At 40.3% G+C, this 26,090-nt stretch overlaps 1 protein-coding gene and 1 long non-coding RNA gene across 3 annotated transcripts in view; one reads left to right on the top strand and one right to left on the bottom strand.

Moving 5' to 3' along the window:
* The window catches only part of LOC148190443 (uncharacterized), a 98,782-nt gene extending 88,552 nt beyond the window's left edge, over positions 1-10,230 (top strand). Inside the window, exon 4 of the long non-coding RNA XR_015776958.1 lies at positions 10,154-10,230. This is a non-coding gene — a long non-coding RNA (uncharacterized LOC148190443). The remainder of the gene's footprint in view (positions 1-10,153) is intronic.
* The window catches only part of insyn1 (inhibitory synaptic factor 1), a 55,226-nt gene that overhangs the window by 9,041 nt on the left and 20,095 nt on the right, over positions 1-26,090 (bottom strand). The gene's annotated exons all lie outside the window — the stretch shown is intronic.

Genomic DNA, 26,090 nt, shown 5'->3' with positions numbered 1-26,090 from the left:
ATTGTGACTCAGGATATTATCCTGATTATCTAAATATGCTCAAAACTCTTAAAATGGTATTTACACATTTTTGAATCACTTTACATCTTTTGGAACATCCTTTTTAGTAAAAACCAACAATCAAACTATCTTAAAAAGCCCGGGATTTCAACTATTTACAATGACATCTTATAAAATATACCAACGCTTGATTAAGATCTTTTTGTGTTTTCAAGGTTGGAGTGTAAGCAGCCTGTTTTTGCAGAGTCTTCAGAGATTGTTGATTGCCCAGCAGTCTCTTTGGGTAAGATATTCATGATAATGGAAATTCACCACGATCAATGTATCGTTTTCTATAGCAATTCACAAAAAAATAGTATATTGCCCTAAACTCTGAAATATAGCTAGATTAATTTTTTTGTGGACTATCACTTTGATATAGCCACACATTTTTACCGCTTATCCTCAAAATTTATTGATATGTTTTCTTTTTTAGCAATGTCAGAAGGATGAATTCACTCTTAATGTACACCTCAATTACAGTGAGCGTGGATGTGATTCTTCTGCAGTTGAGTCTGCAGAGGTCCAGTGGGTCTGTAGGCAGGAGACATTACAGACAAGCCAGGGGAACCTGATTTAGGTCAGGCTCTCCTGATTGGTGAGATGCGTTGCATGGTGTTGGCACAGGGATGAAGTGTCCTTTGAAGTGTTCGCTGGAAGCATTTGGTGTAATTATCCTGTCATGAGAGGGCCTATAAGCCTGAGACTTCATTAGGCACATGCCCCCTGCTTTTTCATCTTTTCTCAAAAAAACACTCATCTTTATGGAGGCCTTAAAGTGCTAAACAACACTATGATGAGCATAGGGCCAATACCTCCTGACAACTCACTAATCAAAAGCATCATTACTAACTTCACTGCATAATGGGCCTCATTTATCCCTCTGGGACTTTAGAAGAGGTGGGCTTCAGCCGTCCTTGAGGTCTGGAAAATAAACCACTTTCTTAGCCAAATTTAGGTCATTAGACTGCAAAGACTTGTCATGGCAAATTTGGGAGGTTTATGCTATTATGCTGGAGAGGTTATGGGTTGTACAATCAGTGAGGGAGCAAGATGGGAACTCTGTCTTCCAGCAACAGGGAGGTAGCAGATGCAGCGTGCGTCAGTTCTGGCAGAGCACACCGATCATTTATTGAGGTTCTCCTTCATTGCTTCTATCTCTGTTGAGAGGCCTAGCGCCAGTAATGACCAGAGAAAGATGGTAGTGCCACGCTACGGGGCTCCTCAGTCTGTCTGCTTTCCTGAGATAGCGCTCGGATTAGGCCTGAGTACTGTCAGGTCACGCTGGTCACATGCGGGGGAAAAAAGGTGCACATGTGAGCGCAGCCAGGCCACACTGACCTATTTTAATGACTCAGTAGAGTTTTCATTAACAACATGGTGTCTTTCTGTAGAAGGCCAGTGAAGGTCTAAAATGATTACAGTTTGTCAGAGCACGGTGAGTGTGTGTGTATGTTTTTGTGTGTGTGGTTGGAGGGTAAACGTAGTTGACCCTTGCTGGGGAAAAAAGGGGAGAATCTCTCCGGCAGAGGAGAATACAACGCTACAGGAGCCGGCTCAGCCCAATCCAGCAGTAAATCCCTCACCCTGACACTTCACACTGCCAGTTTGTCTCCAGGCCCAACCAGTAAGAAGATAAGCTGCAAGTCTACCCTGAGAAAAGAAAAAAAAAAACACATACAAAGTACAGCTACACAGCTGGCTCTCCAGTTTTTGTGCATCTGAATAAAACATTCGCCTTTATGTGTTACACTTGTTTTCTACTTTCAAGTCTGCTGCCTGTGATCAGCACCCCAGTACAACCCTTGGTGTGCATTATTTTTATATTTTATAAATTACACGATAAATTCATTGCAAAAGACTGCGGTGTTGCACAGGGGGATTTTTTTTTAGATAGTTGAAAGAGTATCAGAGAAAACTTCTCTTTAAAATAGAATCTTTCTTTATATTTTTATCAGTACCTTTTGTATTCAGTTTAATTTGTTTGATAAAAAATCATTTTTTTTAAAAAAAATTCAACAGGCAATTTGTTAAACTGAAGTAGTAGGGCACCAACTAATAATTATTTTCATTAAATTATATATTATTATTTTCAAATAATTGTGAAAAATACTCATCAAAATTTCCCAGAGCTCATAGTGACCCTGGCAATTCGCATAATTTGTCCCATCAATAGTCCGATACCCATTCATTTGATATCATAAATGACAAAGGAAGCAGCAGATTCTTGCATTAAAAAACGGGAACCAATAATGTTTGATATTTTACTTGAAAAATTAGAGAAACAATTAATCAATTACAACAAAAATGTCAAATTTCTTTCAGTAGACTGAGTCAATGAACTCATCATTGTAACTCTATTCAGCAGTAAACTGAAACCAGAGAGGCAGAAGTGAGCGCATATCTACTTATTTATTGCAATTCACATCATTACGATATAAATAATGTAATCCCATTGTTTTCCTCACATCGTGCAGTCCTACTGTGTAGTAAATACTATAATACTAAAAACTGCTGTTAACATGTGAGTACAAAAAAACATCACAACGCAGTATAAACAGTTTTTTCCTGTTTGCATGAGTTGCTGTGTATAGTTAAGCATAAATTAAGGTTGACTGAAAGTTAAGTATGCACATGTCTTATTATATAGTTTATGATGGAATAAAAGCTGTAAGTGCTTGTTGATTTTGTATTGCTTATTGGCGCTATGCTATTGTGGAGAGGCACTGACCTATAAAAGCAGTAGTTCAAATAGTCAACTTGGCATTAGCATTATTTTGGTCGGTATCAAAAGAACAGAAACTGAAAGGAAAATAGGGTGCACTTGGTTGTTTTTGTCTCAGCTGTTAAATTAAACTGCTTTTACACATTTTATTGTGACAACTACAAATTAAATTGTACCTCAGTCTTCGTCAAGATCTTATGTGGTGCAAAAACCTGCAAAAAATTGGTTCTCAGGCAAATATGAGTTTAGATAGATGTAAACAAATATTTATGCATGTTGTATATGTCCTCATGTTGGTCTTTTTGAAACAAACAGGCATTCCTCCTCTATAGTCACGACTTCTAGCAGTCATAATACACCCTCATTATTCAAAGCAAAACATAAGAAAGATGGAGTATGGATGGAGGGACAGACGGATGAAAGAGGGGAGACGGCCAGGCAGCAGGCGAAAGACTGATTGGCAGGAAAATAATCTTCTTCATCCAAACTTATTTTCACATTTAACTTCCGCAGCTTTTCCGGATCTCATTGTCAGCTTTGTTCCGCTTTTGTATCAGCGAGGAACATATTCACATCTTTGAAAAAATACAGCCTACAATAAGACGTCTTCACAACATCAGAGTTGATTTGCACCTCAGTCGCAGTCACATTATCGCTCACATACAGTCACAGGCAGCCATCAATGCCTTTATCATAAGTGAGGATGAAACTGCAAACACCCCACTCAGCAAAATATTTTGCAGTATCCACTCCCTTCAGCCAACAAGACAGAGAGTTCTATTTATGGTTGTGTGAGAAATGATCCATGTCTAGTGTTACCACGCAGAAGCTATCACCTGCTCTCTTTTTGTAATTAAAAATCCGTCTTTCCAAATTCCTGTTATGGCTCCTATCACTGTCTGTCTTCTTGGGCTGGGGACAGATGATATTGCTTAATGACAGTTTCCATGCGGCAGCAGTGGGTGTTATTGCACAATTCCAGGGGTGTAAATGGATTTACACACCCCCAAAAACCTGGAAGAATACACCAAGGTACAAAAAAATACCCCGACGGCTTTCCTTCTTATTTTTTTATTATTAGTTTTTTTTAAATCAGCGAACATGTTTTCACTGTTTTCCCTACAAGATTCTGCAGTACATGTATCACCTCTGCTGGTGAAGAGAAAAGGAGATGTGAATATACGGCTTGTTGCCAGAGGATCAGATGTGTGGATGTGTAAAACTGGATGACTCTGCCATGCCGCTTAGTGTTAATCACTCAGGTATCATCCATGACAGCTGCCAGACTCCTTCCAGTTGTTGACATTACTGTCACCTGTGTCAACAAGTTACAATTGCTGCGAACATCCAGCCACACTAGATCTCGGTATATAAATGAGGCGGTTGTTGTTTTGCTCTGTGTGTTCACAATATTCCAGATGGTTTCATTATTGACATAATTGGTGTTGAGTTCAGTGATAGCTGCTTACTGTCACTGTTTGTCTTATATTAAGCATGAAGCAACCATCGCTATGTACTAGTGCAGACGTGCTGCAGTTCCCGCAGTAAACGTCTACACCATTACATATTAGTGGGAAATATTGTACTTTTTACTCTTTTACTTTTTTAGGACATTTATTGGTAACTGTTTTGATAACCGTTTTTTAATGCTAAATAAATAAATAAATACATCATGGTTCCAGCTTAATTTCATATTTATATTTATTAATTTCATAATTTATATTTATTAAATGTATTTAAACTTTTCTGCATGAGTACTTTTAGTATATAAATACATTGCCCTGATTGTACTAACATACCTGTTGTATAACTACTTTTACTTGGTAAAGAATCTAAATACCTCCTCCAACACTGCACATTAAATATTACAGTAAACACTTCTTGATGGTAAGGATTTCTCAGTAAAAATAATGCAACTCTAATGCAGAACAAAGAGTGAAGAGTGAACAGCATGGCTGAGATAAAACTGTGCTGCATGGTTGACTGTGAATTCCTTGAGAGGGGGAAGGCATTGCAATTTCAGCTTGTGAATGGCAGCCACAAAAAAAAACAAAAAACTACTATATAAAGAGATCATTACTGAATGTAAATACATTGAATGGCTATCGCAAAAGAAATCCTGTTTGACAATGTATTTTCCAAACTATAGGAAATGGAGTTCTTTTTCATGAAAAACCCAAGGAGACAGGCTACAAAATGTGTTATGAAAGTCATGTACTTGTCAACTATCCTCCCCAAACTGCTTCCAAAACCTTTTCATGGAGGTGTAATAACTTCACACCACTTCTGCCTTTTCTATCGAGAGAGGACAGTCATTATTCCCGTCGCCTCAAAAGGTCACTTGTCAGGAAAACATGGACAAAGGTTGTTTTAAGCATTTGAACAACCGGTGCTGTTGGTTTTGTGGTGAAGAAAATCTCAGCATTATCTACGAAAATATGTACACATGCTGTGAGTATGTAGAATGGACTAATAATTTGGAGGCAGTTGTAAGCAATGTGTAGCAGAAATACTGTGATAAATGCGCCAGGACATGTTAGCAAAAGTATTCAACATTCAGGCCACATCTGCAGCTCCGCTCCATATGCAATAATGTATTCGGTTATTATAAATTATGTGAGTGTGTGCCTTCTTTCATTCAAACGTCAGCCATGAATCTGCTGTGCATGGCTATAACTTTTTTTTTTAACAGCAGCACTATTCTACTGTGTAGCAGCTGTCCTTGTTCTCATGCAGAGCTCATACACCCTGATGAAGTAAGACATATCCATCAACAACATGCCAACAACAGAAAGAATAAATCCCTCACGAAAATGTAAATTCACTGTTCCTGCCTTTTACAATGCAGGACAGTTAACCAATGTGCTCTGGGCTCACAGGCTTGTTTTCTTATTGCCATGCCTGTCTGTATTGCCATGCTTATAGTTGATGATGTTAATTAGCTGGCATCCAGAAATATATGTATGTGATTATTGATCAATAATCGATGTTAATTTCTAATTATCGCTCCCTGCCAAAAGTGATTCATTTTTTGGCTGCTTGTGAATTTTCATGGTACCCTATAACACTGTGCTGTTACACAGACTCACGGCTACGTTTACTCACAAGTTCAAAGCCAGCCTGTTAATGTGAGTCACAGTGAGCAAGTGTCATATGACCACATCTCCCATAATATCCACTTGCTAACAGTCTGTGCTTAGTAGAGAAATTATAGCCGTTTTTTCTGACACATTTATCATCACTCACAGGAAAAAAAAAATGTAACAGACATGATGACTAAATAACCACCAGCGATGGTTAAAAAGCATTTTTCTGCCTCCTCACCAGCGATAGCCGTGGCCGGAGGCATTATGATTTAGATTGTCCGTCTGTCCATCCGTCCATCCTAATCCCATGGATGTGATACCCCCAAAACGCTTTGAAGGAGTTCCTTTCAATTTGGCACAAACGTCCACTTGGATGCAACAACCAAATAATTTGATTTTGGTGGTCAAAGGTCAGTGTGACCTTGTTGTTAATGTGATATCTCAAGAAGGCTTTGAAAGAATTTCCCCCAAAAAATATCAAAAATATCCACTTGGACTCATTGATTAATTGGTTTGAATTTGGTGGTTGAAGGATAAAGGTTATCACAAAACACATTTTTATCCATAACTCAAAAATTCATACACTAATTATGACAACTTTTGATAAAAATGTTTAATAGGATAAAATTGTAAAGTGATAGCGTTTTACATCCAAGAGGTCAAAGTCAGCATGACTTCCCTGTGACATAATGCTCACTTGCTTGTACAGACTTTTCTGATCATTATTCAGCATCATGACTCAGGAACAGAGGGGGAGACGTTTGGTTTGACTTGATGTTGCTAATCTTGGGTGCCCACCTTCATACTGTGCTAACTGTATAGATTTTCTGTGCTGCCGGGGGAGATTCATGTGAAGTATCCATGTTTTCACAGACATGGATGCAAACTTTAACTGTAACTTGACTGGATCACAGAGGCATACAGTCGCAAGGTAGTAATACTAGTTAAAAGAGTAGCTGATCTACACTATAAAGCCTTAAACAAACATTGAGCTTAAACACTTAAAGAAAAAGTCAAAATCAACGGACCTTTCCACTATTGACTTTGCACTGTTGTGCATATCCCTAAACTACCATTGTCTTTTCAGCTTTTCAGCACTTACACCATTTTTCATTTGGTTAAAACTTGGTTTTAGCTTTTATTGCTGCTCATTGTTGTTGGGCCATGGCTTTGGATGAAAAGTCCAGGCTGAGAGGGCAGCAGCTAACCCTACTATTAATACAGGGCATGCAATCAATATGCCACTGGCATTTCTAGGATTCCTTGGCCTGCAGCGCTTATCTTAATGGAAGTGTGCTCCCATTTTCTTTTATTGTGTGAACCCATATATCATTACCCACCAAATAAAGCCGGATCTACCCTGCCGAAGTGAAAACATTGAGGCTCAGAGAAAAAAAAAAACATTTATGCAATTTATTTTTATTTTAACCTTCTCTTTGCTGCTTATGGCGGCGGGGGTAGACCTCAGGGATTTATCTGGAGCTATTCAATTTTGCTCCATCTTCTTTGTTTTTGCTTTGAACTTTCAGACAAAGGTTCTCGCAGTGTTTGCAGCAGCATTATTCCCCATGAGCCATGCCATGTTAGTAGAGGATGATGTGCTGTACCTCCAGCGCTTGATATACAGGTAGAAACACTTTATTTGGGCAGGTATTTCCAGTTGAAATGATACATGCTTAGTCACATGTTGCATTATCCTGCTGAAAGACTGTGAGAGATGCATGTGGTCAGCAGCAAGGTTGCATAATGCATTGAGGCATTCAGGTTCTCTGCTGTTGGTAAGGCAACTAATGCATGCCAGCAATTATGACCTTCCTCTTTTAATGATCGTGGCACTGACCTGTTATCTCCATGTCACAGCAAAACCTGAGATTCTGTACTTCCTCTTTTGAATGATGTGCGATCTCAAGAGGCCTAATCTTGCAGGTGGTTAACAGAAATGGTACTTGTGTGGTTTACCACTGCCGCAGGCCATCCTCACCTCAAAGGTTTGATGGTCAATTTTTATTCTGAAATGCCACTTTTCACACTGTTGCTTGTGGCCACTCTGTTAGCGAACACAGGTCGTCGCTGACCTCATCAACAAAGCGTTTTCGCCCTCAGGCTTGGGACTGTGACTCACTGTCTGGAGGAGTGAGCTGTTTAAACAAAGCAGTCTGTTTTACCTGAAGGTAACAGATACTCTATAATAGGGTCCCATTTACAGTCATGCATTTTCCCAAGGCGTTATTGACTCCTTAAGTAAGCTAACACTCAACTTTAAAACAATTCCAAAAACGGATATCTGATTTGAATTCAAACTTCATTCATTAAATATGAACTTTCACAGTTTCTGAAAGAACTAAAAACTCATTAATCCCATGATTCTAGACATATGTCTAATCCTGAGCCTGTTTCTCCTGAGCTACTGATGGGAGAGCAAAAGAGCCCTAAGTAGTGAAGTCTTCAAGAGATTAAAAAAAAAAATCAACCTGTAGCTGCTCTATTAAAAAATAATTGGAGATTGAATATGTGTACTCGTAAAATGTTTGTTTGAGCTTTTACACCCAAATGAGCTTTATCTGGTGTGGTGCTAGCTGTTACGAACCAGAAAATGTGCCCATATCTCCGTGAAATCACCCTGGCTTCTGTTACAGTGTTCACAATGTCGTACTTGCGCTCACTCAGCGGAGCAGATCAGGGATTGCTCTTCTGATGATATAAAGAGAATCTTGACTACTATTTTTTCTAATCAAAGAATTGTTCATGTGCATATTAAGGCTGTCCCCAAAATCATGATGTTTAAAGTCGACTTGGCGCTTAAACTGATGCACTGACTTGACTCGACTGACCTCCACCTCACACTGAAGTCCGATATCTGAGTATCATGTTTGACCTGTAAGACACACATTTTCATACCTTTATTTACATCATCATTCACATCCACACAGAGAAAGTAAAGGTGTGTGTCCTGGTAAGAGTTATAAAATCCTAGTGCTCCTCAGAGCATTGGTCTTCTCAGGCTGCTGACAGTGCTGTCAGTCGAACACTCGCTCACAATGGATGGCAGTGGAGGACCCTGTAACAGCTTCTGGCTCAAATATAGTTCAGCCGAGTCCTGCTGCCCCTGCCCCGCGCTGACCAGCGTCGCCATCACCCCTCTCTACTTCCATCACAGTTAGTTTTGTGTTTCTGTCATTAAGAGAAGGGGTCGACAGATTATCGGCCCTGCGGATAATCGGGGCTGATATTTATCTGTATCAGCGTTTACTTTTAAAGCTCACCGATAAAATTCAATTATGAAAAAGTGTGCGTATTACACTCAACCAACACCAGGGAAGGCAGTCTACAATACATGCAAAGAAAGTGTCAGCTTGGGAGGAACTTTTACTTTGTAAAACCTTAGGGAGCTATTTCTAATTATTCATCTTTTATTCAAAATTTCACTGAACTTTGTAAAAGGCATTTAAACAAAGTTTTTTTGTTCGAGTTTGTTATATTTAAAATTGAAAATTTCGACAGAAATATTTTCATTATTTTAAATGCATATCGGTTCCAAATTGGTTATCAGTCTCAAGTAACAATAATCAGTATCCTCATTGGCCCTGAAAAAACAATATCGGTCGACCCTTCACTTAGAGACTAAACTATAACGATTACAGCTTCTGCAATGCATATTATGACACGCAACAAAAAAAGTACAGTGATTTGACCGACAAAAAGCATCTGTAGAATCACAGGAGGAGAAGATTATTTCTTTGATGCAGACATTTGCTAGAAGAAAATATCAGCTTATCATCAACATTTATATGATGTCAGACAAACTAAGCATGTGTTGTTTCAGATACATCATCTGCAATCTCTGGGATTGTTGTCAGTATCTCAACAGGTGTAATAAATGCTCACATCCTCACATTCAAATTACAGTTTTGGAAGAGAACATTTTATATCATCCAGTCCTATTACAACCAGTAACACATGGCCCCAGAACGTGACCAAAAATCTACTGATCTAAGTGCTGCTAAATATTTTCATTGGTCGCATCGGTGCAGCTGACATTAAGGTCTGCCTCTTTGTTTGTTGTGGTATTTTTTTTACCCACCTACATTCTGCAAAGACCTGCCTCTACCCTTCCTATGATTGTATCTGGCCCTTATTTTCTTCTTTGCTATGCATGTGGGTAAAAACATAAAGCATACGTTTATGTGTGAAAAAGTGCCCTGTACTCCTCCTAGAGTCACATTACAAACTTAAAACACACCTTTAACACAAAATGAGCAGAACTATTCATTGATCTTTTTTGTTTTGCTTTGTTTTTTGTCAGGAAAGTGCTGCAGTGCCCATTACACCTGTCACCGACCATGAAAGACCCAGTCCAGACCCGACATAATCTGCAAAGGTAAGTGCTCCACCACCTGTCTCCCCTGCCCCAGGTAAGATGCCTATTTCTAACATCCCAACATCTTTGGCTGCGATGACCCTGTCTGACTCTTAGCCAAAAACTAGCACATGCAAAAAAGGCAAAAATGTATGCTTTTCCAAAAGAATTGCTTGTCTGATTTCCGTAGCTCGAATGTGATTAAACAGCCAACATTGTGCTTTATACTTACTGCAAAGAGTGTGGCTATAGCATGGAGGGGAACAATGCTTTTGCTGTCAGAGCCTCAATGTTCTGAATTGAAATGTTAAAAAAAGCACAATGGCTCCATGAAATGTGTCCTTTTGTGTGACAGGTGCTTTACCAGGAAAGCATTTTAATTTATTTGTTACACAGTTGAAGGTTTTGCAATTTCTTGTCAGTGCTGTGATTTAACATAATAACTTACATAATGTGTTAAGAAGTTAAGAATGTGTATGGGAAATAACAAAAAAAGGCGATGCTTAAAATGCATTAGTGCTGTGCCAAAAGGCATGGCGAAAATTTTGCGTGTACCTGTAACTTATGTGCTGTTGCACCTAAATGAAAATTTTTGCGCACAAGTGCAAGCATTGTAAAAAAAACAAGGTTGATACTTTTTAGATTAAATGTTTAGGAATGTGCAGGTTGCTTAATGATTAGCTCTTATATCTATATATATTTTACAAACATCTTGCCCATCTGCAGCTGTTTCTGTCTGCAGAGAGAACCCCACTTATGAGGGGTCATGACACCGAGACATACTATTATGGGAAGTGAAAGCAAAGATCTTGAGTGATGGTACGCTCTCCTCCGTCCCCAACCGCAGTGCTGAAGTAGGCCACAGATATTGGCATGACTCTCTCTCTCCCACTTCTTTTTCTCAAAACAATTTGTCATTGCTTCCAGGGTTCTGCCATTTCTATCTGTGACAATCTGTAGGGCGGTCGCCTCAGAGAGTGACAAAACCTGTCACAGTGCGTCACTTTCACTCTCTCTCCGGCAAACGGCGGGACATCTTTGAGTCTGCAGCACCTTTATCAGATATGGCAGTTCCTAAAGCTCTGCCTATAACAGCAGGCAAGTTGGAGAAGAGGAGTCGGCGACTTTACAGAGACCTATTTGCAAACAAAATCACTGGGAGATATTCCCCACAAGGCACCATCTGGCTGCCACACATACCTGCCTCCATCACTCCCTCGCCATCGCCGGCTTCTCTATTTATAGACCGCTCTCCTGTCCACCCACCCACACATTGCATCTTGTAAAACAGCAACCAAAATGTAGCAAACTGAAGAATCCCCTTCAGGCGATCAATCATCAGGGTGACAGATGTCAACACATCTCTCCGTAATGTGTGGATAACATCTTCCTAAGTCTGCCGTCGCTAACAATAGAAATGAACAATCAGCCGGCTCCTTGCCAGACCTTGCGGAGATTTTGAGGCCGGCAATGACCTTCTTTGTCATTAACTGAACTCTTTGCCTATTTTTAGCTCGGCTGTGTAAGAGTTAGTAGTGAGATGAGCTGTGAAATACAATGAGAAGCGTGAGGTAAAAACTTGCTGCGGTGAAAGGTGGGGGCAGGTGACAAGGGGAGTGGGTGTGGCCTAATCTTTGTGTATTGCAGGTTGATACTTGCAGAATTTGTGATGATGCAAGCCATCAACCACCAGTGGCATGTCAGACTTATCAATAAAGCAATTAGTGTCTCATCTTGGAGGGGAGCATGCTGAATTCTGATCATTGGTATTATGCTATTGAACAAGCATTACCCAGCGAGGGAATGATATTGAGAGCCCTGTAACAGAACGTGCGCTCGCAAGCTAGTCAGACATTTGCTGCATTTTGATAAGGTCCACAGTGAATATATTTTGAATGCTATAAGAACCCTCACAGCAATGTACTAGTGTGATTGCAGCGCTAAAATGTCACATGTAATTAAGCTTAAGCAAGCAAGAACTGCAAAATACTGCCTAACTAATGGATGTTCTCTCTGCATCCAAACCCAAATTCCCCCATATTTATTTGTGCGCTCAACACATCCTCTTTCCATTTATGCTCAATTCAATGTTTTATCCTCTCGGAGCAAGAATGAACTTTAACAAAATTCCAAAATAAAGTACAGCCTTTTGAATGTGAAATTAGTCATCAAAATCCAGATGTGCTGGCACCGCTCCCCCATCTCTCTCTCTCTCTCTCTCTTTCTCTTTCTCTTTCTCTTTCTCTTTCTCTTTCTCTCTCTCTCTTTCTCTCTCTTTCTCTCTTCTTTGGATGGATTTCATCAGCCATCTTGTAGCTAGAACAATTAGTCAATGTGCATGGATCAGCTCCTTTAATTATATATTGAAATATTACTCATAAGCTCAAAAACATATTGATTACTTGCCTGAAATCTGAAAAGAATACATATATGTTCCCCTCAGAGCAATATCACCGCATATTTTCCTCCCAACAATTCTCTTGATTTGCGTCCTAATGTGTGTGTGTGTGTGTGCGTGTGCGCGCGCACCCGTCTCTTGATAATTATAGGTTGCAGAGTTGGCAAGGAAACATGGTGGTGTGTGGAGAAGCGCTACCTCACTCACACAAGCCCTTCCGGCAAGAGGAGCCTGGTAAACAGATCTTACCAAAGTGGGATAAAAAATAGTGTTTAACTAGGACAGTATTTTTGTGCACTATTAATATTTTTCCACTACTTTTTGGATGTATTTATGGTAATTTTTATTCTAATTGGCTTAGGGTTGTCCAGAAATTCCACTAGATAAGTCTACTTCTTTGCAGGGTTCCCACAGTCATGGACAACCTGGAAAAGTAATGGAATTTCACAATAACATTTTCCGGGCCTGGAAAAAAACTCATGGAATTAGTAAAAATAATTGAAAGTTTTGAAAAAGTTTTGGATTTTTTGTGTTTGTAATTAAATAATTACAGTAATCTTTCCTGAATAACCTTCCTAACAGAATAATGGCAAATTTATTTTGTGTAGCTGCTGACATAGCGTTTTGAAATTAAGCCCATGAAAATGTGTGGGATCCCTGTCTTTAGTATGCATAATCACAAGCCAATATTTGTATGTGGGGCCCTTGTTTGTAGTAAATCCGTTGAAAATGGGCCCTATATGATGATTATCCACAGGTTCCATTATGGCCCCATGCCAATTAACCACGTTGGTGGCTTAACTTAAGTGGGCCCCAGATAAGATGCCCATCTTGGACCGATACCCAGGTGGTACCCAGATATCCCTGGCATAACCCATGTCGGTCCCTTTTGGGTATACAGACCTATGTAGGCGGTTGCATGGGGCCATTGTAAAACCCCTGGATAATCCCATATAGGGCTTATTTTTTGGCACGTTATACCCACATTGGCCCCATATATAAATGTTATCTCTGTTCACTTGCATTTAACCAAAGCCAAATGCCTGCCCAGTGACGGGAAAATACGTGCAACTCCACAATGGATTAATCTAGATGTAAATGGGAAGTTCATGGTGGCCAACCAAGAATATAGTCCATTGTAACGTACATCATCCATCCATCAGATTTCCTCCTGCTTGCTATAATCTGCTCTGCTGTCTTGTTAGAAAACACATAACACGGTGGGGTTCTCTACCTGCATTCTCCAGCAACATTAAAAGGGCCAATTACCACAGACAAATAAGCAATGTACAGTGAAGGTGAAGGACAGGAGAGGCAATTTTCCATCCTTTTCTCCTTTCACTTCATCTCTTGCTTTCACGCTTTAAATTGCCAGTACATAAACAGTGGGCCCATTGTACTGTGCTGTTGACACAAATTGGAAGGAGTGAAGAATGGAGATGTATTGTTCCATGTAAAGCATATTCATCTTTTCTATAAAGTTGGCATTTGTAGGAAAGAGAAAGTGTGAAGTCAGGCACAGCATGTAATTAGCAGGTAGAGGTATAGTACGGAGGCTTTGCTGAGCCATCTGTGGGGGAACGTTTGTAAGGATCCGTGCACACCAAGCTTCCCTCGCTTCTTTGTCTTCACCTGCGGTTTTTCCATGACCCTCTCCCCTATATGCTCAGCCTGCCAGCAAATCGCCTCCTCCAAACCTACTGTAGTGCCTGTTTGCAAGTCTGCATGATGCAACAACTGGTGATCGCCAAGGCACCTTCTGACGCAAGCTCCCTGCTTTTTCACACACCATTCTACAAGGTTCCTGGAAACATTTGAAAGGGGCCGCATTAATAATCCATGCGTTCCATGTCCGTGCGTAAATGCAGCGCCAACCTACAAGTACAAGTCCTTAGTTGGCCACTGTTTTGACACCTTTTCAGGGTTTCTCCCGCTCTCTCTGGCAGCCGAGCTTTGATTGATGACAACAAAAGGGGTGGTGAAATCTGAGGGCTGGATGGAGAGATAACTGACTGGCTGAGAATGACTCAGTCTGTAGCAGAGAGTCAGTCTGCTGCAGCCTGGAGGAAGAGAGCGAGACAGGAGTGCGGGAGCGCGAGGGAGCGGGGAAAAGGAGAAGGTATCACGGGGTAAATGAGGCCTTGCAGTTTGGGTAGTACACATAGCTTCATCATCCTTGGCCCATGTTTGGGAGGCAAACATGACTGGGCTAGTGTTGCTTTATTTGAGGAGAGAAACATCACCGACAGTCAGAGTGATGTGACCAGAAACACAGGGGGGGCCTCGCCAATAGCGCTCTATCTAATCAATCCACTGTGGGAGGACAGAAAACACGCACAAACAACGTGCATTCTTGCAAGAACACACACCCACAATAGGCACCCACAAAACTACAGTATATGCGCACACACTCCTGTGCACACAGCCAATCTCATATCTTCTGGCAGATACTCTTACACCCACGCAAACACATGCATCAATCACTTTTTCCCTCTCAAATAAAAACACTGTCATACACACGCAACAGATACACATGCAGCACACGCCAAATCAGTCTGACTGCCAGGCTGGCTCATGCTACTTTGATCCTGATGGGAAACAGTGATTATTCTGATGGCAGCCCGAACGTCTAACCTCAGGGTTAGAGAGTTTTATTTATAGTCCAACAATAACCCTTAAAAATGTGCACTGCGGCTCTGACTGCATCTCTGACATCATCAGGCGTATTCCCTCTCGTGTGACCTTGGCTTTTATGCGGTGAATCAACACAGATGCAGAGAACGTGTAACGTGATCAGGTCAGTCACGGCAGAGAAAAATGCCCCTCCTGCCCAACCCCTTTGTAGCCATCATTTGTGCTTCATGTTTTTTTTTTGTCACAAGGTGATGGCTGCCAATGATGTCAGAGAGACACGGCGGATGCAGTGTGGACACTGGCGTCGGGGGGCTTTGGCGTGCGCTCCCTCTTTAAATAGCCCCAGATCTAATCTGCAGACAGCAGCAGAGTTCTGACAGATCCTGCCTCGATGCCTCCTCCCACTAGGTGACACATTCTTTATTTATTTTTCTTCTCCTCCGCTCTGGTATTCACTCCGTGGAGCACTGGCCCCTCAAGCTATTGTCAGTTCCGTTCTCCTTCCATGTCTGAAAAACCAAATGGATTTACAGGGTTTACTGTCAACCCCTCCCTTTTTCTGGGCTTATGAATGTGACACAGTCTTCTATTTCCACTCTTTTATTTCTATAATATCCAATCTTTTCTGATGACGTGGTCATTCTTTTTAGTACAGGGTGCTGCTTCTGTGGCACTGGCTTTACTTTCTCTAAGCATGACTTTCATGTGACATCATTATTTGTCTTGACCTGTGTTCTTGGCTCCGTATAGTGCACGTTTATGAGATGATCACGGCAGTCACAGCAGTTTCAAAGACGGACCGCAAATCTAAATAGTCTGAACCTTTAACCTTAAGATGCTTTAACACTCTGACTGTCTTCTCGAGAAAAATGGCAAAATTAGGCATTTTAGCACAATGTAGATTCAGATTTCAAGTGACAAAGCACCTTAGCGGCAGTAGTAGCGATGACCTCTAAAAGTAAAAAGTCGGGTGATGTTTTTATAGTGACAAAGTCCACCGAATGACACAGTCAGATAGGATGAATGAGTTGACAGCACCGTGTGCATTTCCCATTTTGTATGGTCAGTCAACATAGCCTTCTTTTAGCCACGATTATTCTGTAATCTTAACCACATGGTTATTATTGTCACCCCATCAATAAATGGTTGCCTAATCGCAACAAAGCAGAAATTTTAACACAAACCAAGATATTTTTAGAACCTCACCAAAGTAGTTTTTTAAACATTAACCATGAACTTTCCCTTAACACATTGTTTTTGTGCAAAAACTGAACCAAACCTTCACCTCTTTAATGACTAACATTTTAAAAAGTACCGACAAACAATGTCATCCTGATGGTCAGAGAGTGCTTTTATGTGGTGCTCTGGAGGGAGGTGATGTTGTAGTTCAGTTTGGAGGGCTTACATGGCTGACACCACTAGAGCCTCTGCTACCTCTGGGTTACCATGGTCGCCTGATATCACTAATGCAAATTGATAAACATTTCGAATTTGAGGTGGCAAAACTGACATTTTCAATCGTTCATTTTCAATATGGAAGCTTGCTGATTCATTCTGTTAAAATACAAAAGAGGGAAACAATGACAAATTATGCCTCATGCATTTTTTTAATCTAATACCTTTGAGAAACGTACTGAATCTGCAGCTGCTCAAAGGTTTGTCTACCTGTGGCCAACAATAGAAAACTATACTTATACAGCTCCATTGTGAAGATCGTGAATGCTTGCGAAACTTTTCATCCCTTCGATTAAGGTTACACAGCTGCTATCATGCCAGAGAAATGAGTTATTTGCCTCACATATTCAAACTTATGAACTGTGTTAAGACATCATCAGCTTTATTAATTGCGCTCCAGAGATGCATTGAATCACCGCTGGCTCCATCACACCGAACTTAACTCTTTTAATCGAGGCATAAGTTCTTGCTATATGATGATAAATGAGTACGACTAGAAGTAATCAGTAATTCATAGAAAGAGAGCAATAATTATAATTCTTACAATGATAATTCACAGAGATGACAGAGAGCATTGCAAAGCATTTGCTCTGTTGGCCAAATTTAGGATTTTCTGGCTCCAACAAAGTGGCAGTCAAGATAAACCACACTCTAGGCTTCATTACATCCCCTCTGAAACCTGTGAGTAACATCACAGACATTGTGTCCAGGTTTGTCCGAAGTCTTATTATTGTAGGGCTGCAACTAATGATTGTTTTCACCATCAATTAATGTTTTGATTATATTTCTGATTAGTTGTTTGGTCTATAAAATGTCAAAAAATGGTGAAATATGACAATCAGTGTTTCCCAAAACCTAAAATGACGATCTTAAACGTCTTGCTTTGTTCACCACCCAAAGATATTCTATTAACAGCCATAGAGATGTAAAGAAACCAGAAAAACTCAATATAAGAAGCTGGAATAAGGGAATTTTGACTGTTTTTTTCTTTCTTAAAATATTTGTTCAACGTTAAATAGATTATCAAAGTTAGTTAGCGAGTAATTTAATGGTTGAAAACTAATGAATTGTTGCAGCTCTATTTGACTGTGATTCTGTTTCTCAGTATGTGAAGTTTTTACTATCTATTGAAAACGGTAAACATTCATTAGTAATTTCTGTCAAGTTTTACGTCATGACTTAAGCATTAAGGCACAAGGAATCCCTGCACCAACAGAAGACTTCAAAGCCATGGGATAATCCTCAGGCAGTAGTCTCATCATATGTTGGCCTGCATAGCCATTTCAATGTAAATGCCATGCATACCATCCCTCTCCACACCACACTGACAAGCCTGGAAATTAGCTCATATGTAATGCTGCACCATATCTGCGCTCTGCATTCAGTATTCTAGTGGAGGCAGCAGCTGTGTGGACTTTGCTGGGATGAAAAAGATGAAAACAAGGAATATAGTTTTACTTTATGCAATTGTGTGATGACATGGTGAAATCCATTTCTATGAGATATTCTCTCGCCCTCCTCACTCCATGCACAATTAATTTGATACAAGCTAGAAGCATAAATCCTCGATGATTATGCTGTGTTCAGGACAACAGCAATGAATATTTTCATCTTCTCAGGACTCAAGAACAGCAGGAGACAGGGAAATTAGTTTTGTTATTATGTAGATGCCGGCACATTCTGCAGCATCGACAGGATTCAGCAGTTGAGGTGTGTATGTGTTTTGGGGGAGGGAGGGGTCAAGGTTATTAAAGAAAAAAAACCCACAACAAACAAACAACTAAATGTAAGTTGTTTAGTTTTTTTCCCCAGATAGTTTTCTTTACATTTTTGTGACGGCAGGTGTTCCGTCTACGTATAGATATAGTAACACCGTATCTCTTGAGCAGCGAGCCTGTGAGGCGAGACTCATTGGTAATGATCGAAATGTAAATGTAATCGTAGCAACCTTCCCCCTCCCCCAGAACACAGGCGCAATTAAAAGCGCAGTTGTTGGAGCTGGAAAGTGGCCAGCTGTTCTGGGTTAATAGATGGGCTTGGCCAGACGTCTGCGAGGTGACCGCTAGCTGGCAGCCTGCTGGATAAGGTTGCAGATTGTAAGTGGACATGTACTTTGCTTCCCTCTGTGTGCAGTTGTCACTGGAGATGATGAAGCACCCCAAATCTCCCTCCTTCTCTGTCTTTAGCACCCTCGTCTCGCCCTTATCCCAACCTTCCTAACCCTCCTTTTTCTCGCTCAAAGGCCCGAGCAAATGTAGTGCTGACACGTGGGTACCATCTCCCTGGCCCCCCTGACTTTGGACCCCAGAGTGTCTCTACTGACTCAGGGGAGTTCAAGGACTAAGAGAGCATGATAAAAAGAAAGACAGAGACAGGGAGAAAGAGACAGCAGGAGGCAGAGACTATGCCCTTTGATCACCCATGCTTCAGCTCTCAGATAAAAAATAAAAAGAAGCTCAAATTGTCAAAAGTGTGCTTACTTGACACTACCCTACTGTACTTTTACATACACGTGCCCTCAAACCTTGAGTTAAATCAGTGCAGGCACAGGCTCTGACCTGGAATGACCTGAAATGGCATGCTAAAATATGTACATTGCTCTAAATATTCACCCAGTGTGTCCCGGTTACAGCTATTTCTTATTTCAGTGCTGCTCTGCTTAGTGGTTTCATTTGGCATCTGCTCTCATTTCCAGAGCACAAAAAAAAAAAAAAAATGGAGAGGGAGCAAGATGGGGGTTGGTGCTCTCCGTCAGCCACAAATGTTACTCCAGCTTTTCCTGTAATCTTTGGAGTAGAGCTGTGTTCCATGTTAAAGCAGAAATATTGGTCAGAAACGAGCAGTAAAAAATCTACCGGACATTCTCCCTCATAAGTAGCCCGGAAAGCTTTCCATGCAAGCACTTAAGAGAGCATGAATTATCCATGTGCGTTTCAAAAAAATCAAAGGTTGGAACGTGCTTTATCTGACTGACGTGTTCAAACAGCAGCTACCATTGGATCACAACTTATAGGAATAGTTTGAAGCGGGGTGGTTATATGCTGCTTATTCATAGTGTATTACACACTGTCCAGTTTGGAGAAGCAGGCTGAAGTCTGACACAGAAAATGTGCAATTTTAGCTCACTGAACACAAGAGCTGCTGGTCTGCTGGCTCTTGGATAGGTTCATTAGTTACTAATATTATGACTTTGGTAAATCCAAACTAACTCTTTTTAACACCAAAGTCACAAAATAACTGGTCGAGGCAGTGATAAAGCAGCTGCTGTGTTCAGTGATGTTAAATCACTGTTTTCCTCAATGGAGTCTGGCTTTGAAGTTTTCCTGTTGAAACTACTGTTTGTCATTAGGGTAAACCAGTGAAAATACTCACAATATAGCACACACTTAAATTGATTTTTTTTTCTCAGGTGGGACTTAAATACATTTTATTACTGACCCATTTAGTAGCAGCAGATTGCTAAGCTTTAATGTTGGTACTGTTGCACGCATCAAAAAACTGGGGGTGTACCGATAGACTTTTTGTAATATATTGTTTATGGATAAGTACCCCATACAACCCCACTTCAAAAAAATCCAAACTTTACCTTTAAATCTTTTTTATGGTGTTGTAAAAAGCTTGTCTACATCAGCAATGTTAGTAAATATTGCAACAAAGCGGCCTATATATTCTGAAATAAGATCGATTGAGAAACGCACAAAATGCTGATTTTTTTTTTCCACCCCACAACTCAAACTCCTGAATTATGTATGTGAATATACTGTACCCACTCAATAATTTATAAAGTCAAATGACTGATTGGGCTTCAAAAGTATTCACTCTCTAATGCAAAATGGACAGAAATAGGAGCATATGTGAGCAGGGCAACAAATACAAGGTAGTGTTTACAGAGTGGCTGACAGATCCCATCAAAATGCATATGAAAAATTCATTTAATGGATCACACTTTATTTGGATAGTCTAGTGGTGAATATCTGCATCACATTAAGTGACTTTTATGTGTCACTAAAATGCCCGAGGTGTTTCAAATGCAGCTCATAATTGTGTGAGAAGTAGTCAATATATCTCTGGGCTACAGTTAAACTTATGGCTAGGGTTACTTCAGCAGTACAGTGTCCTGAAAGCCTGAAAGCTTTAATGCAGTAGAAATGGAGGAGGAATTCAGGAGTGGAGTGTCTTGCAGCTCTCTCTTTGGCTTCACTTCGCACTGGCCTGATTAGTATTCCATCTGCAGCGTAGGACACTGGTCTAAATTTAACCAATAAAAAATAAGGGACTGGACTCACCCTTACAATTCTGAGAGAGCAGAGCTGACTGGACCTGAACTGTTCCTATACCTGCTGGAGGACCAATATTTGTGGGTTGTTGTTTTTTTTTGCCTCTAGCTACAATTCTGGCACTTGAGCAACTGTCCATGTGTCTGGGCTTGATTGGGTGCTTCTAATGACTGCTGGGAGGGTGCTTTAGGCCCACACTTACACCAGCACAGCCCTGCTACTGTATTGCTAAGATCCAGCTCAGAGATGGCACATTAATAAAACTTACTCTCTCGAGTTGCATGGCATTAGGGAGGGTTTCAGTGGCATGAATAAACATGGAAGCAAACATGCATCTCGAGAGCTCTCGTACACAGAGTTGATTTTAAGATGCCTCCATCTGTAGCTATACAATTACCAGTTGGCCACTAACGAAGGAATAAATGGGGACAAATACATGAAATGCTATGTGACACGTCGGGCAGCAGTGGCTTTTTAGTTCCTCGTCTCTCTGTTGTCACTTTGAACATGTGTCCTCAGATGGCGAAGGCAGATGCTCCTGCAATCACCGCGGTCCACCCAATTCATTAGCCTCCAGATACCCAGCACTGATCTCAAAAACTCACCGCTCTGCTCCGAGTAATGAAAGTGGCAATAAATGGATAGCTTTGTGAAGAGCGGGAGAGAGTGGAAAAAAAGGAGAGAGTGTGCATCTATCAATTAAATGACAGGGGCAGAGTGTGTGCGGTGAATTAAGAGAATCCGATGGCCTATTTTTCCTCTCTCATTGGAAATCATCAACACTAAATACAGCAATAGCAGATAAAGGAAGGAAATCCAATAAAGTATAAAATGGATGGAAAATACAGCCACTGGCTGTCACAAAAGTTTACAGCGGGCTTGTCATTGGAAAAACTCTCCCCTGCTTCAAAATGGAGTCTCAGTTTAAAGAGTTGCAAAGGCTTCCTGCGCTACACCTTTTCATCAAACAAATGATATTTCTAAATTGAACTGCTATGCCAGATTGTTTCTTACTTTATTGTCCTCGATATTGTGAGTGCTGCAGCACCTCCCACAAAGTCCAACATTTTCTCCAGCAGTTCGGAGGCATGAAACATTTCTGACAGTTATTTTGACAATGCGGTGTGAAAGGAGGGTAAGAAGTGGGTGGGTGGGCTGAGTGACGATGTTGTTAGCAGTGCCAGCGCTCCTTTCTCCTTCCTTCCTTGAAGCCTGTTTTCGCCTTTAATAGCTCAATGGCCCTCAAAGAGATGATACCCGAGGCAACCTCCAATTGTTTGCTGTCTCTTTCTTCCCTTTGCCTTTTTTTTTCAGTGATGATCAGGCTGAAATTATCTGCTGCTTTTTATTTGTCAGTCCAAGATAAAGGACATGCATATTGAGAGATGTACATGAATAGAAAATTAAATCCAATTTATGAATCTTCATGGATCAGAGGTTTTTGTAGCCTGAGCATTTGAAGCCAGTCATTCTAAGATAATGTGGCGGTATGCAGATTTACCTCTGCACACCTCATAACAATGCAAAACTGTTGACATTGCAGTGCATTAACATTAGCTTGTTTATTTGTTCATTTATTTGTCCGTTTGCACCAGATCTCAGTGTGCAAAACCCCAAATACAATCGTGTTTTGATACGCTAGAAGTTTAAGCAACAAAGTTTGTTATTCCTCAAGGATATTCACTGGTGTCCAAGGATCAGAAATCAATAATGTATCCTCTGACTCTGTGAGCCTCACTGATACAAAAAAAAAACATATTTGTGAAGTGAAAGCAGCATTTATTGATTTGTGTTACTGCTTTTTTCTGTGCATAAAAGCAGTTTTAAACTCATTAGTTAGACTGCAACCATGGCAGCAAACAGCCTGGCATGTCATGCGGCATTGGAGTTTTAAGTTTGTATTCTCAAACAAATGGAAAGAGAAGTCTGAGATCTGGCTATTAAGCCAAAAAGACTTCAACAGAAGCTACTAATATGATGTAGACTAGTTTAACAAAGAGTCAGAGCATGTCAGATGGGAAAAGAACCAGCTCTACAGCCCATTAAAGGGTACTTCCTCCCCCTTATGACCATTTGTATATCAATTACTCACATTTGTATATCAATTTGTGAAGAAGGCTCTGTTATTCTGACATGCTTCAAGGTTGAATGAAGAATCTGAAAAAACTGAGAAAATGAAAGAGAATTGAAGTCATAGTGGTCCGTGTTAAACAACAGCAAAGCTATATCAAAACATCCATTGACAAAAAAAATCACTCAACTCACACAGTATAATCTAAGTCTTATTTATTCAGTCATACGCTCAGTTCTTCCCAAACAGACAGCCCTTTCCAACAGGGAACTTAGCTAAAAGTTAAATGTATCTATACTCTATTCAAAGCCAAACTCCACTGACAAAAACAATAATTCTACTTCACTGAATATGGCGGCGACTGCCTGGAGTGGTAGTTAGTTTGTGTTATTACTAACTGTTTTAAAAACCCGAGTCACACAATTACACAAAAAAAGTAGTTAGGCAGTGATAGATCAGAAGCTCCATGTTCAGCAAGACTGCTTTGTGGATTTTGGCTTTTGAAGAGAGCATGGATGAGCATAGATCTGTTTAGACAGTTCTGAGCATATGACTGGATAAGTGAGACATGGATTAAACTGCACAAGTTGTTTGAGAGTTTGGAAACGAAATGTTTTGAAATAGTTTTGCTATTCTTCGATTCATCAGGAATTTTCTCAGTTTTTGGATTCTTCGTTCACTTCAGGCATGCGAGAAAAGGTTTTCTATGCACATTCAGTGTGACACGGGGTGAGTAGTTAAAATACAAATGGTCATTTGGTGGTGTAGTATTCCTTTAAGACAACCTGTATTCAAAAAAAAAGTTATGGGTTGCTAGTCCTTTTCTCTTCCTGAGGTAACACTCATACATATGTATAGTGCTGAGGCAGGCAGGCAGGAGTGGGCTGAGAACAGCATGGGGCTGGGTTTTGCACTGTGTATATCTAATTGCCTGACCACCAACAGTTATAGCCAGATTCAAATCCAACACTAAATGTTTCCTGAGCTGTTTTCCGCTTCCTAACCCTGGAGCCAACCTCCCTGGAGCCCTGCGGAGGCGTGGCAAACAGCCCGTCTACCTGCGGCAAGTAGAGGCCACAGTCAACCTTTATCAATCTGTCAATCAGGCATGGGCTGTCACAATGAATTTCAGAACATCGAGCCCCCACTACCTCACCTGCAGTATTTGGCTTCAGAACAGTTTCTCAACTGCCAATGTTATGTCCATGCAATTCGACTGAGGGAGAGGTAATGGTGTCACCCTCCTCCAGGTGTCCGGATGGGCTGCATCTGGTCAAGCAGAGGAGAGGGCGTTTGACAGAGTGCAAGTTCCCAGAGGGGCACTCATCCAGGAGTGCCACTAAGCTTTCACATGGACGTGTCAAAGCAGTAGACTTTTTTGTCTTTATGCTGCAGGCATCAATTAGTGGGGCTGCAGAGCTTCATGTGAGATTTACATTCACAGCCATGTTATGTGCAAAGGTCACGCTTCCTCCCGCTTGTGCTGAAGTAGAGTACTGAGAAAAAGTTTTGAAACGAGGATCCCTTGCATGTCTCTCACTCTTTTTTTTCCATTTTCTGGAGACACACGACTCCCCTGATGAGCACGCTATTTTTCTGCACTTCAAAAAAGCAGCACTAAATGTCAAAAACGGTTTATCTTTAGTTATTAAGTTTCTATTCAAGGCTTTGTCTGAAGTTTTCAAACAATCAGTAGGAACAGTGTTAACTAAGAAATAAAGCTCTGCGAGGATGAGATCCCTTTTTTGGAGGAATCAAAGTGGGGCATCATAATGGCAACTTAGCCATGGGTACAAAGCACTGTGGGACATGCTCCTAAGCAGAAAGAGAGGGTACATTGATCTTAGCAAAGTGGTATGATAAGTAGGGAAATGAGGTTTTCATTTACATAGAAAATGTGGGGAAATATGGCTATCGCTTGCAGGCTTGCCAAGAGTTTCCTTAATTGATTTGGGAATTTTATTGTGTCTCATAGCGCATAATTCTCCATAAAGAGTTTACATGTCGCTTAGCCAGACTGCTGTGTTCATGTTGTGTTTTGATGTTTAAAGGGACAATTTATACTTTTGACCACATAAATATGAGCTGTTTTCATATTAATAACTGAAAAGTTTGACTTGAAAATTCAAATTTTCTTTTCCTAAACAGTGCTCAGTGATAGAACTGAAAATATTGGGACATTAATGAGCAGTTTAAGTTCAGTTGTCTGACGTTATCCCTTCAACAAAAGAATTAAAAGGTCTTGTTTTATAGGAAACATGGGTAATTCATTTGAGTTACTTTTTAAAAACAGTATGAATTAATAACAGCATTCCAGTACAAATAATAACTAGATGTCACTGTAAACTTGTACTGTTGCTGGTAGATGTGTAGGGCCAAAATGGTGTTGAGCCATCTTTCTTTGCCTTTTACATACATTATTGATGCTATATGTATACATATGCAAAAACAGTGATGTGAGATATATGTATATTTTTGTTCTATTTTTTGCTGATTCTAAGCAGTATCTCAGTGGGTGTACTTAATTCAGCACTTCTTGCAGTTCCTTGTAAAATGCCTTAAAGTCACAGTGGGAAGAAAATTTTTTTTTTTCATTTTGTATGCTAATTTTTCTATGAAAAAACATTTACATTGCAATAAATGCCCCCAAAAGTGCTCTTTTTAAAAATGCTCTTGTGGTTTTAAATCAAAATCCAATTTGAATACTAATTTATTTCCTTTACTTTCTGGAAAATTGTGTCTTCATTGCATGCTGCACCTTAAGTCCGCCATCACAAATCTTTTTCTGTTCCTAACTGATATTCCTTTAGATTATTTTTCAGAGTGATGGCCTTTCTGTATAACCCAAAAATACATAAACTAAAGAGAGCAGGGGCTCTCTGGTTGGTGTGTTGTGACTCTAAAGACTTTTCTTTTCCTTTCCTTTTTTTTTTTTTTGAAGTTGGCAATGCCCTTGATTTCTTCCCTTTTTCATAATTTAGACATAAAGATGTACTGAAAACACACTTCCCTTAAAGAGTGTGTGCCACCACAAATTTAGCTACTCGC

Source organism: Plectropomus leopardus, chromosome 1, assembly GCF_026936395.1.
Source record: "Plectropomus leopardus strain MGB_pleo_1.0 chromosome 1, ASM2693639v1, whole genome shotgun sequence".
Taxonomy (NCBI): Eukaryota; Metazoa; Chordata; class Actinopteri; order Perciformes; family Serranidae; genus Plectropomus; species Plectropomus leopardus.
This window is presented reverse-complemented; position numbering and strand designations above follow the sequence as displayed.